The sequence below is a fragment of the Ambystoma mexicanum genome, chromosome 2q (assembly GCF_040938575.1).
Source record: "Ambystoma mexicanum isolate Mex_15411 chromosome 2q, UKY_AmexF1_1, whole genome shotgun sequence".
NCBI lineage: Eukaryota > Metazoa > Chordata > Amphibia > Caudata > Ambystomatidae > Ambystoma > Ambystoma mexicanum.
Window position 1 is genome coordinate 739349322 of NC_090924.1, and position 12980 is coordinate 739362301.

The 12980-nt window shown below is 47.6% G+C and overlaps 1 protein-coding gene across 4 annotated transcripts in view; it reads right to left on the reverse strand.

Annotated features, from left to right (window-relative positions):
* LMBR1 (limb development membrane protein 1) overlaps window positions 1-12980 on the reverse strand; it is a 1168513-nt gene that overhangs the window by 334784 nt on the left and 820749 nt on the right. The window lies entirely within an intron of this gene.

Consider the following 12980-nt stretch of genomic DNA (forward strand, 5'->3'; position numbering starts at 1 on the left):
CAGTTTGCCCATCTTTTCGCCTTCCTGGAACATCTCGTGGCCGCCTTGCCCGTGCCAAGCACCCCGGCAACCGGAATACCACGGCTTACCACTACCGCGAAGAAAAGGGTAGTACCTTGTAACCGGGAAACTCCGAGGCTGGTTTCTTCCCTGGCAGTGCAACGACCTTCAGCTTTCCTCCACGTCGAGACCTCCTCTTCCTCTGGACGAAACACTGACTTGCACCCGCTGCCAGGAACAACTGCCCCCACTGGAGCGTTCCTCCCATTTTCAGGTACTGTGTCCCGCCTGGCTTCCCTTGTGACAGATCGTTCGGGGTGACAGTAAATCCTCGACTTTCTAACCTGGGTTAGCCTGGGGCCTGTTAACTAACTTTTCCTGACTTGATCTCAATCTTTTATGAACTATCTACAAAGACTCTTTGGGCATAACACCACTGTGTGATCCTGGACACATTTCACTTGTTCTCTCTAAGAGTGGGCCTGGCATTTGAACTTCCTTGCTCTCCAGTAGACTTTGCCTAACCTGCCTCACTGTGGTTCTTTGAAAAGTATTGAAATTTGTGTGCTTTCATAACTTTGCCTTTTCCCTCCCTTTCTCTATAACTTATTAGAGTGCCATCTTATGTGAAGCGCTCACCTCTGTCTCAAAATAAGTGGTGTTTCTCATTAAGACTTGTCTAATAAGTAATCAGGGTTGTATATATATATAATAGTGACTGTGTGTTGAAATTACTTACCTCTTTTTGTGCTAGTGTAATTTACAAGTGTGTCTTTAAATAAATAATTATATACTTTTACGCCAAAGCTCTGGTCAGTGTTTGCTTGTGCTACTGTATCTCTGTACCTATTGTGTATACTCTATATACTGCCTAACTCATCTTGAGAGAAGTCTGTCTGCTCAGCCACAGCTACCAGGTAAATCTGGGTGGTACAGACTGCTACCAATTGGGTTTACTGCCAACCACCTGTAGTCCTAAATCTTTTGCAGTGGTCCCTAAGGGAACTGCACAGGTTTCTGCCTAACAATTGACCTCAGGGAGGTCAACAAGAATGTGGTGCTAGAAAGGTCCCCGTTGCCAAAGATCAATGAGATGATCTCAGACTTGGCTGGTTCAAGGGTGTACTCGTCATTGGACTTAAGGTCGGCCTACCATCAGTTCCAAAAGCATCCAGACTCCTACGACATTCTAACGTAGATCATAGATTTATTGGTATGCAGTGATAAAATCATGGCAAAAATATCGCCTGTAAAAATAATACCGGCAAAAATGCTGTGGTTTGACCCGTTAAAGGTGTACCCCATTACACCATTTAAGGGGATCGGGGGTTGCAGGGGTGTCCCCCGCTCCCTGTAAATGGTATAATGGGTCCAGAGTTTGCGGGGGTGTCCCCCGCATCCTTTACATGGATTGCAGCGACAAAACCACAGCATTTTTGCCACGATATTTTGTGTTCAGGACATTTTTGCCTTGATTTTAACACATGGAACCGATTTATTTAAGCGTGTCAGGATGACGTTCAGCTTCGTATTTGAGGCTAGTGTCTTTTAGAGAATTATGCACACCCTTCTTGGTGATATGAAGGGGGTAAAGTTCTACCAAGATGACATTTTGGTGTGGGGCTGTGACAGGGATGATCATGGTATAAGGTTAAGATCTGTGTTAGAGACGAGGAGATGCTGGTTTAACGTTGAAATGCACATTTGTAAAATCCTCAGTGGAGTATCTAGGATATAACATATCAGATGAGGGCAAAAGGCCCAAACCTAGCACTGTCTAGGCTATTGCTAGACGGTGCCCAGCAAAGACCAAGTCAAAGATTGCCTAATTGTTGGGGCTCATTGAATACCATTCCAAGTTTGCGAGGAGTTTGGTGGAAAAAGACAGTGGCCTTGAGGAGGTTGACTAGGAGAGGAGTCAAGTTTGATTGGTTTGTTTCCTGTGAGAGAGAGTTTGGGGTGGTCAAGCAGAACATTTTATCCTCACCAGTGTTGCAGGGTTTCAGGGAGAGTTGAAAAACAGTGATTTACACCGATGAGTCGGAGTTTGGTTTGGTAGCAGTGCTCACACAAGAGTCAGGCACGTCACAGCACACAATAGCGTTTGCTTCTCGTATGCTCAAGGATGTTGAGAGCCATGAATAAGTTACAGAGCAAGACGTACTTGAAGTGATCTGTGCTGTTCTTAAGTTCAAAGTGTACATGTTTGTTAAGCATTTTGTGATCCGTACTGATCTCAAGTCGTTGGTCTGCATTTTCAACAGCAAGGGTTTGGATGGGGTGTCAAGGAGGATATCGAGATGGATCATGAGGCTGCAGGGTCTAGAATTTAAAGTGGAACATGTAAATGGAAGTGAAAATGTGGTTGCTTATGCTCTCTCTAGAAACCTTGTTGGTCATGAAGTTGGTGGTGAAACCACAATGGAAGATGTCAGGGTTGATGATGAGGTATGAGAGATGAGGGAGCGCTTGGGGATTTGTAGGACAAACTCCATTATTAGAGCAGATTTTTGATGGCCGACCACAGACGCCTTCACAGAGATGCGTGTTAAGGATTGTGAGGCTTGGCACTGCAGTGACAAGGTGTTGGAGACAAGCGTACAACCCATGGTGTTTCCCCAGGTGCCAGCACTTCCGTGGGACACCATTGCCATTGATTTGTTGTGGCCGTTGAGTGTTGCTGGCTCCAGGGGCAGCAATATAGTGGCCTGAGGTGGGGATTATCAGATATCTAAGAATGTCATTACGTTTTTGGAAAGTCTGTTTTGGAGGGAAGGTTTGCCGTCAGATTCTTAGTGACAATGGACCACAGTTTACTTCAAGGGAGTTCCAAGAGTGGCTCCAGGAGAGAGGTGTGGGGCACAAGAGCAGCGTGTTATATCACCCACAGAGCAATGGGTGTGTGGAACGTTTTAACCACACCGTCATGGATGGGGTACATTTTTCTGTACAGAACAGGGGTTGGCAACAGATTTGTTGTTGAGGGTGTTTCAATAGAAGGTGTCACCCCACCCGACAAGGGGGTTGTGCCCTTCAAGATCACGAGGTGCCGCAAGCCGAACACACCTGGTTGGTAAGATTGTTCAAGAATGGTTCACATGAACCTCAGGAGTGCTGGTGAGAGGGTGAACGAGCGTGGTTTAACTTCGAAAGTGTGGTATGATGTTAGGCATGGTTGCAAGTTTCGGGGAGATAAATGCAGGGGACCAAGTCAAAGTCAAATTGCTTAGGAAAGGCAGGAAGGGTGACTCAAAGTTTTTAGACTCCAATACAATTAAGAGAGATTGCAGGAATGTTGTTTGGTTGAGTGATGGTGATGGGTGGAACAAGAGGAGAGTGGTCCAAGTATAGTCTTGCTGGTGGTTTAATACAAGAGACGAGTGGTGAAAGTGTAGATTTAGTTACTTCAAGTGTTTAGTTTCTTTTGGTTATTTCCTGGCATTTCTAGCCAGCCTGTTTGCAGGCCTCACCTTGGAGGCATTGCACCCAATTGGAATGATTATTTTTTCTTCCCCACCATTCTCCCTTGCTTCCCCACCCCACCATCGCCTTTGTGTTCTGTCACTGCCCGAGGAAGGGAGGCGTGTTATTTAGTTGTAGCTTGTGTGCCATTATATCGCTCCCATGACCGCCTGGAATGCTCATGCTTGAATGTAGTAGTCTAAAAGATCTGAGAAGAAGGCAAGGACTGTGGAGAGCAAGAGGTGACCCACAAAGGAGGGTTAAAGGGACAGGCTGTAAAATCTGGTGAAGGTGAGGACTATGGAGAAAAGGTTGTGACTACCCAAGGATTGAGAAGGAGGTCACCTGCAAAACATGGAGACCAGAGGAAGGTGACATGCGCAGGAAGACCGGAGGAGGTCAGAAATCTAGAAACCAAGGAGAAAGCAAAGTCAGAAGGAAAACCCAGAAACTAGATGACAGGAAAACCCGGAGATGGCGAATGGCGAAGAGAGGAAAAACCCAGAGAGAAAAGTAAGGAAGGCGAGGTGGACATTCACAAGGAAAAGAAGTGGGAAAGGCAGAGAGCCTAACACAAAAGGAGAAGGTCAGCGAGGCACCTTATCTCAGGATAAATAAACGAAGGCAAGGGCCTATAGCACCAGGGAATGCTAGAAATAAAAACAGAAACTGTAGCTAACAAGGAGGCTGAGAAAGATAAGACCGAAGCTGCGACCAAGAAGAGGGCAGGGAAGAACACAGCAGTTTAGGCCACAAGCGGGAAGATGGGAAACCCACCCAGCCCGAGTTAGTCTCCAGATGAGTCTCTGGCGCTAACGCAAGAGGATGATAGGAACCACTGTGCAGTGGGGGACACCTCAAAAATCCCAACCAATCTGTCAAAGCAAATAAAACACCTTAAAATATACCCCAGTTGATTCCAAGATGGTCGCTAACACTAGGTAGACATGGTGTCCCGGGCAGACCCAAGAACCCCTCAAAAGAAATCTCTGGCACCCCTGGGGTGAGATCGCCACAAGGGGCTGTGGTCCCAAAGCGAACAAAGGGACCCCCAAAGGCACATACAACTATTACATAAAACCACAAGAAAGCCCTGTCCAAGAGCACAGAACTGAGGACAACTAAGCCCCCAGGGGAATACCCCAATACCCCAGAGGAAAGGAGGCCCGACAGCTATAAATGACTTCCAAGGCAAAGGGAAGAACGGCAAAAGCAAGCCCATCGCTGGAGGATGCCCCGGGTACCCTCCCACAATGTGGCCCAATATCAAGGGCAGAGAGCTGAGTAAAAAGTAGTAGTTTACTACTCTTAGACCACCTCTCGGTTCCCGGTTCTCTCTGTCTCCTTTTTTTCTGTTTTCTGTACCTGTCCGCGCCCTCACACCTATGGGTTTATGGTTGCGCAAGATAAATGCAATAAAGTAAAAGAAACAACGACCGCAGGGAAGAACCTAAGGAACCTGAAGCAGAAGACAACATGGCGCAGATGACGAGGCAGGACTTCTGACGTGAGATGCAAACCCTACCGGCGACCCTAGCAAAGACCTTTCAAGATAAGTTCCAATTGATGAGGTCAGACCTCAGCACAGCACTAGGAGAAATAAGGCACAAGATGGGGCAACTAGGCGAGAGAACTGACCTGCTCGAAAGAGGCCTCCAGGAGGGGGACAACTACAGAGAACAGTGAAGCCATAGAACGGCTAAACGTAGCGACACAGAATTTGGAACTACAGCTGGAGGACCTTGAGAACAGATCACACAGAGTTAAAGTGAAAGTCAAAATGCTTCCTGAAACAGTTACGGACAGGGAGCTGAAAGGGGAGACACAGAGGATCTTTGTGAGGTTCCTCGGGGAATATCCCCAGAGACAATCTAACTGGACCGAACAGAGTGGTCCGCTTGAATAAGGGCCCCAACGCTATACCTCGTGACGTCCTGGCAGCATTTGCTAGATACAGCCAGAAAGAAGCGGTCCTGAGAGCGGCAAGGCAACAGGAGTCTGTGCAATACAAGGGTCAACAGATAGCAATGTTCCAGGACCTGGCTTACAGTACGCTACTTAAAAAGGCGGCATATGAGCCAGATAGTGAAGGAACGGACTAAGAGAAGTATTAGGTATTAATGGAACTTCTCCTTCGGCTTGTTGTTCGATTGGGAGGGAGCGCAAAAAAGGGTAAATACCCCACAGGAAGCGGCAGACATAATGCACCTGGACAGTGAGCGAGGGGGAACAGGTCTTGCAACAACAGAGGTCAGGGTTAGGCCCAGAACCTGGGAGTGGTCGACAGCAGGAGAGAGGCATAGTGTTACGCTCACCTGGTCTCCGCGGGGGCGTTGGGGCACGGTTGGAGCCCTCCCTTGACTTGACTCATCAGAATCTTCAACCCCTCCAGGTTGCTGCTGGGTCTGCTGCTCGGAATACTGCTGTTGCCCCGGTTTTGTAATGTTGAGCTATCCGTCCTGCTTATCCTAGCAGGGGCACGAAGAACGGACCGAGTTGCTTCACTGGTCCGTGGAAGTGTTGATCTAGACCAGCTGCAACCAATCTACTTGGAAGGTATGTCTTTTAGTTATGACTATTGTTCGATTAGACTGTCTGTATTTTGTCTATAATAATTCTTGCAATGTCTCATTCAATCTCCATAGGTACGAAGAAGTAAATCGGAGCCGAGGAGGGTCCGGGAAGTCCCTAGAGACTGATGGAGCTTCAACAGTGACAGGTGAGTTGGTCTTTATAAGGAAACCCTAGTCTCTTGTATGGTGCGGCCAAGCATTTATTATTCGTATGAGTTCTAACCTGTTGTGTTATTTCTTTCCTCGCAGTTGCAGGACGACGGCGAAGAATGGCGTCCGGGTGCTCGATGAAGATTCGCGGTTGCAGGATGAAGATAACGCGGAGAAAATGGAGAGAAGAGGAGCCCCAGGTAAATGGGCGCCGGATTAGGTAAGATGAAGACTCTGGCTCTGGCAGTGTTGGAATGCAGGTAAGATGAAGACTCCGGCTCCGGCGGTGATGGATTGCAGGTAAGATGCGCGCACAGCGATGTAGCAGCTGGCAGCAGGTAAGGAGCGCCCTCAGCGATGGAGTAGCTGGATTCAGGAATCCAGTGATGCAAAGGAAAGCACAGCGGAGAGCGTTACGCTACTGAAAGCAGAATAACACGAAGCGAAGGCACGCGGTTGGGTTGGCCTTATATAGGCTGGCTCAGGCCCCTCTCTTTAGCCCCACCTACTGTCTCCACCTTGCCCTTCCCAGGGACTCTGGAACGTGCCTTCCAATGCTGTTCTACGGCCACGCCTGGCCCAGCTGCACACTGCTTGTCCAGTGGCCATGACAGCACTCCCCCGCAAGGCCCCTCTCATGGGCGATCCTCTCCCTGGTCCAGGCTTGGTGGGATTTTTATGATGAAACCGCCTGATTAGTCGAGGTGCATGGACAAATTCAACAGGCTCCCAAGTGCAATCTTGAGGTCCATAACCCTTCCAGTCGATTAAGTAGTACAGTTTGACCGTACCATTTTAGAATCTAAGATGTCCTTAACCTCGTATTTGGGTTCTCCTTTGATAATTTCAGGTTCTGGTGGTTTTTTGATCCTAGTCTCAGGCCTCACAGGCTTTAAGAGGGGAAACGTGAAATACTGGATGAATTTGCATATTGTCGGGTAGATCTAGTTTTACTGTGGCTGGGTTGATGATGGCTTTGATGGGATAGGGTCCAAGATACCTGGGGCGGAAGACCCGAGGCCATTTTGGTGGTATATTTCTGGCAGCCAACCTTACTTTATCTCCGATCTGGTAATGTGGAGCTTCACTTCTATGCCTGTCAGCGAACTTCTTTTGTTGTTCTTTGGCTTTAGTTAAGCTCTTGGTTGCTTCCTTGAGGGTTTGGGTAATAGTCTTATGTAGGGAGGTGATTGCCGGCATTTCTAGCTCATCAAGCAGGTCAAAGGAAGATGTCCGAGGGTGCCGACCATTCATAATATAGAATGGGGTCTGTCCCGTGCTAGTGTGGATAGAGTTATTGTAAACAAATTCAGTTAACCAAAGAACATCCTTCCAGGATCCTTCAGTCTGCTGCAGCATGCATCTCAGGTATTGCTCTAGCGTCCGATTAGTCCTTTCAGTTTGACCATCGGTCTGGGGGTGGTGACTGGTAGAGAGGCGAAGATCAATTTGCGCCATCTTGGAACAACTCCTCCAGAAGGCTGAGACGAATTGTGGCCCCCGATCAGAGATCAGTACTGAAGGAAAGCCATGTAATTGGACTACTTGCTCTAGGAATACAGTGGCCAGGGTTCCAGCAGTAGGAAGTCCTTTTAGTGGAATAAAGTGTGCCATTTTAGAGAATAAATCCGCCACCACTAAAATTGTGTTGAAGCCGTCACAGGGAGGTAAGCCTGTAATGAAGTCCATGGATAATGTATGTAAGGGACCAGTGGTATGCTTAGGGGACGTAATAATCCTGCGGGGCTGGCCTTTTGGGATTTCTGCTGTGTGCAAACTCTGCAGGTCACAATAAATTGGGCCACATCCGTTCTCCAAGTTGGCCATTAATAATTCTTCCTGATCTTGGCCCGTGTTTTAGTAATCCCGGGGTGTCCCTCCACTAATGATTTGTGGTAGTTGGCTATAATCTTGTCTCGAGTTTCTTTATCCCTAATGTATAGTCTCCCCTGAAAATAGGGTAAGTTGTCCGTGACGGAGTACTGTTCTCCCTTGTTTACCCATTCTTGTTGGGCGGTTTGATCCATTTGAGATTGGAGGTCGACCTTCAATTCTTCCCAGCAGGCGGTTACTGTGATCTGATTCTGAATTCCTTCCTCCGGAGTAATGGGTACTGGTTCTGATGGTATAAATGCGTCTTTGTTATCGCCCATTCATGACAGAGCGTCAGCTTTTCCGTTCCGCACTCCTGTTCGGTACGTGATTATGAAATCATACTCGGCGAACAAGAGAGCCCAGCGAAGCTGACGAGAAGATTGGGTTTTGGCTGTTTTTAAATACTGCAAATTGCGATGATCCGTGATAACGGTGACAGTATGCCTAGCCCCCAGGAGGTAGTGTCTCCAGTTTTTAAGGGTTCCTTTGATCGGCAACAGTTCTTTGTCAGTTATGGCATGGTTATTTTCTGGTGCTGTAAACTTACAGGACCAAAATGCTATAGGATGTAACTGTCTGGTGTCTGGGTCTCTCTGTGATAACACTGCCCCCATAGCCATACTGGAGGCGTCAGTCACAACCACGTAAGGTAGGTTGGGTCGTGGATGCCGGAGAACAGGGACTGAAGTGAAAGCTGATTTCAATTCCTGGAATGCCTTTTGAGCGTCGGAGGTCCAAGAAATCCTTTTATTCTTTCTTAGCAAAGAGGTGATATGGTGAACGATTTGAGAAAATCCTGGGATGAATCGCTGGTAGAAATTGGCAAACCAGAGTACACTCTGCACTCCTTTGGTTGATGTCAGGGATGGCCATTGAAGAATAGCTTCCTCTTTACGAGTGTCCATGTGTACCTCTCGTGGGGTAACCATAAAGCCCAAGAACTCGACTTCCGTAACGTGGAAAAAACATTTTTCCAGTTTGGCGTATAACCGGTTCTTACTGTGTATTTCCAAAATGGCTCTTACATGGCCCACGTTCTCCTCCTTGGATGCCGAATAGATGAGGATATTGTCGATGTAAACAAGGACGCAGACGTCCAGCAGTTTGTGGAGTACGTTGTTCATAAAGAACTGGAATGCGGCTGGTGTATTGCATGGCCCAAAGGGCATGACCCGATACTCGAAACGCCTGTGTTTGGTTCGGAATGCTGTCTTCCATTCACACCTTTTTTTACTCTGACCAGATGGTAAGCTCCTCGTAGATTTAACTTTGTATAGATTTGATCATTCTTTACTTGGTCGAGTAGTTCAGGAATGAGTGGCAGAGGATACCTATTTTTCACAGTATTCTGGTTTAACGTCCTATAATCTATACAGGTCCTGAGGTCCCCTTCCTTCTTTGGCACGAAGAAGAGAGCTGAGGAGGCTGGAGACTTGGATGGGCGGATGAACCCATTAGCTAGGTACTGATCGAGATATGTTCGTAGATGCTGATTTTCTTGCTCAGTCAGAGCATAGATTCTGCTGCAGGGAACTTGTGCTCCAGGGACTAGATTGATTTGGCAATCGTAAGTTCTGTGTGGTGGCAGGGTGTGGCTTGTTCCTTTTGGAACACGTCCGCAAAGTCTTGATATTTGGAAGGCAATGAACCTGACATTCCCAGGATGGGCTTTTCCTTGTGTTGCAGTTTTCTCACATCCTTAAGGTAGCAGCTCTTGGCACATTCTCGGGGGAAGGTCAGCTTTCTTGTGTGCCAGTCGATCCTTGGGTTATGGGTTTCAAGCCATGGCATTCCAAGGATCATTTGGAACCCTATGAGATCAAACTAAATGCTTTCCCAATGACCATCCTGACATGTCAGCATTACCTCATCGGCGTGTTGAGTTACTGGCACAGAAGACAGCTCAGAGCCATCCACGTAGTGACGTTTTCCGAGTGTGGTTTTTGCTTAAGTGGGAGGCCTATCCGTGCAGCCAACCCCTGATCGATGTAATTTCCCACTGTACCACTATCAATATAGGCTTCTAGAGCATGTACTCTTGATGGTTGTTGGTGATGGGCTATTAATACCGGAATGACCAGGTGTGAGGTTGTTACAACTTTCTGGATTCTGGTCAACAAGTGGACGTCTACACTTGCCGGGCGTCCAAGTTTTATGGCTTCTGTTCCTGGTCTTCGTTGTCATTGTCCGTGGCACCTACCACCTTCTTGGGGGGTTTAGTAGGGCAATCTCGTAAGAAATGTCCAGCCTTTCCGCAATATAAACAAAGCCGTTGTTCCCTCCTTTTTCTCTTTCAGCCTTAGAAATGGGAGCTCGTAATACCCCTAATTGCATAGGTTCAGGGGTTTCATGACCACTGGCTTGAGTGTCCCGAGGCCTTATGTAGACTAATTTCCCTTCCGCCCTCGTGCGATCCATTTTTCAGTCTTGTAATCGATGGTCCAATTGCACAGTTAAATTGATATAGTCTGCACAGCATTCGGGTGGATTAACAACTTGAGCTAGTATGTCCTTTAACTCACCACGAAGCCCCCGGTAAAAGAGTGTGGTCTGTTTCTCCTCTGGCCAATTGGTCTGTGCTACGAGGCGGTTGAAGGTGGAAATATAAGTCAGTAAGTTGTGCTTTCCTTGTCTCAGAGATAGTAGTTTGTCGTCTAATGCTTGTCCTTGGGTGTGCCTTGCGAACAGTTTTTCCAATTCCCGTTGGAATTCTGCAAAGTTCTGGAGTATTGGATCATCCTGGGTCACTAATGGTATAGACCAATCAGATGCACAGCCTCCCAAATAAGAAAGCACAAAGGCCACCCTTGCACTGTCATTAGGGAAGGCTCCTGGTCGGCACAAAAAGTGGAGGCGGCACTGGTTCATTAACACAGCGTATTTGTTCGGGTCGCCAAAGAAGCGTTCGGGTGGAGCAAGTGGAACCGCCCCTGGGAGGACCACCTGCACTGGTGGTGAGGGCTGCGGCAAAGGAGTTGGTGTAATCCCGGGTAACGGGACTTTTCCTGCGTGTGCCTCTAGGGACTTCCCCGGACCCTCCTTGGCTCAGATTTACTTCTTCATACCTATGGGGATGGAATGAGACATTGCAAGAATTATTATAGACAAAATACAGACAGTTTAATCGAACAATAGTCATAACTCAAAGACTTACCTTCTAAGTGGATTGGTCGCAGCTGGTCTGGATCAACACGTCCACAGACCAGTGAAGCAACTCAGTCCGTTCTACGCGCCCCTGTTAGGATAAGCAGGACGGATAGCTCAACATTACAAAACAACAGGGGCAACGCCAGTATTCCGAGCAGCAGGCCCAGCAGCAACCTGTAGGGGGAGAAGATTACGAGGAGTCAAGTCAAGGGAGGGCTCCAACCGTGCCCCAACGCCCCCGCGGAGACCAGGTGAGCATAACAAAACGCAAAGCCTCTCCAAATCTCTGCCTGGGCGTTAGGGAAACTTCTGAAACCGACCAGTTAGCCCAACTATTGGGGGAGCTAAGGGCCGAGGTGCATGCCTCAAGACAAGAGACAAATTCCTTGAGGAGAGACCTTATTGTAGCCCGAGAACAAACAGATGATCTGGCAAGACAAATTGGAATTACCACAGTTGGCTTCACTTTTCAGTTTTTTTAATAGTTTTTTTAATATGTATGTCCTTTCATTTTATAGGAAATCGAATACGACTTGAAGCGCCATTTTTTGGAAGCACCCACGCCAGGATTCATTCCATTCCACCGGTTCACCATTCCCTGAAAGTCTCAGAGGAGGTGAGCGGTCGCTATACAGTCAAATTAGACAGCTGTATGTCATACTCAGTGAAGGGTTTTTGAATTAACACAGAGATGACAATTCTATTTATTCTTTATTATTTTCTAGATCAAAGGCTCCCTTGCCACACACCCCCCCACTTTTGTTTCCACCAAGAGGCAACGCGGATTCAGCGATTGCTCTCCTGTCCTGAAGAAGGTTGAATATTAAGTCATTACATGAGGGGATCGTGTCTCCTCACCAAGAGTCCCCAACCGAAACATGTTGACAACAGTTTTCCAACCCCCTGAATACAGACAGAGGGACTCATTGTAAAATAACATTGTCTAATTTACAATTGTTTGATCTACCACTGTGATACAAATAAGATATCACTCCTGTTTTCTATCCTTTGTGAATATGATGAATGCATGAAGTTGTGAATGAGCTGTGTATGGAGGGATGTGCTGTGTTGGTAGTTGGAGTTAAATTTTATATGAACACAATCACTGTATATAATTTTGTATAATCTGGTATGTATTTGTACAATAAACAGAAAGCTACTATGATTTAAATAGGTAGCCGTCATCTTTGGTCTAGTTGGATCACCTTTTTTTATCCTATTATAGAATTGCCTGAAGGGCCATAGACAGTAATCAGGCTTCCCTTATTATCTCTACTTCTATAGGCTGGCTCAGGCCCCTCCCTTTAGCCCCGCCTACTGACTCCACCTTGCCCTTCCCAGGGACTCTGGCACGTGCCTTCCAATGCTGTTCTACAGCCACCCCCGGCCCAGCTGCACATGCCATTGGCACAGTGTGCAAGCCACACTTTTACATGAGCCTGGTGCCCGAGGCACCAGGAATGGGTCCAATTGGACCCCGAGGATGAGGAAGGACTGGCCCCTTGTCCAGTGGCCATGACACGTAGGAGGTGGGCGAATTTAAGGGGCCCACCCTCGAAAGGCGGGGTGGCGGAGGTGGAAGCAGATGGCAGCGAAGGATGACACATTCCCTGTAGCAAGTACATAAAGGGGGTGGTGGACAAACATAAGGTTGAGGGGCTAAGGGGTGGGGTGCAGAAAACATGTTGGAACCAGTAAGGGTGGGAACACACAGGGGAGAGGGGTGTGGGGGGGAAGGGGTTGCCGCATCCCAAAGTTGGGGCATGGGATGGG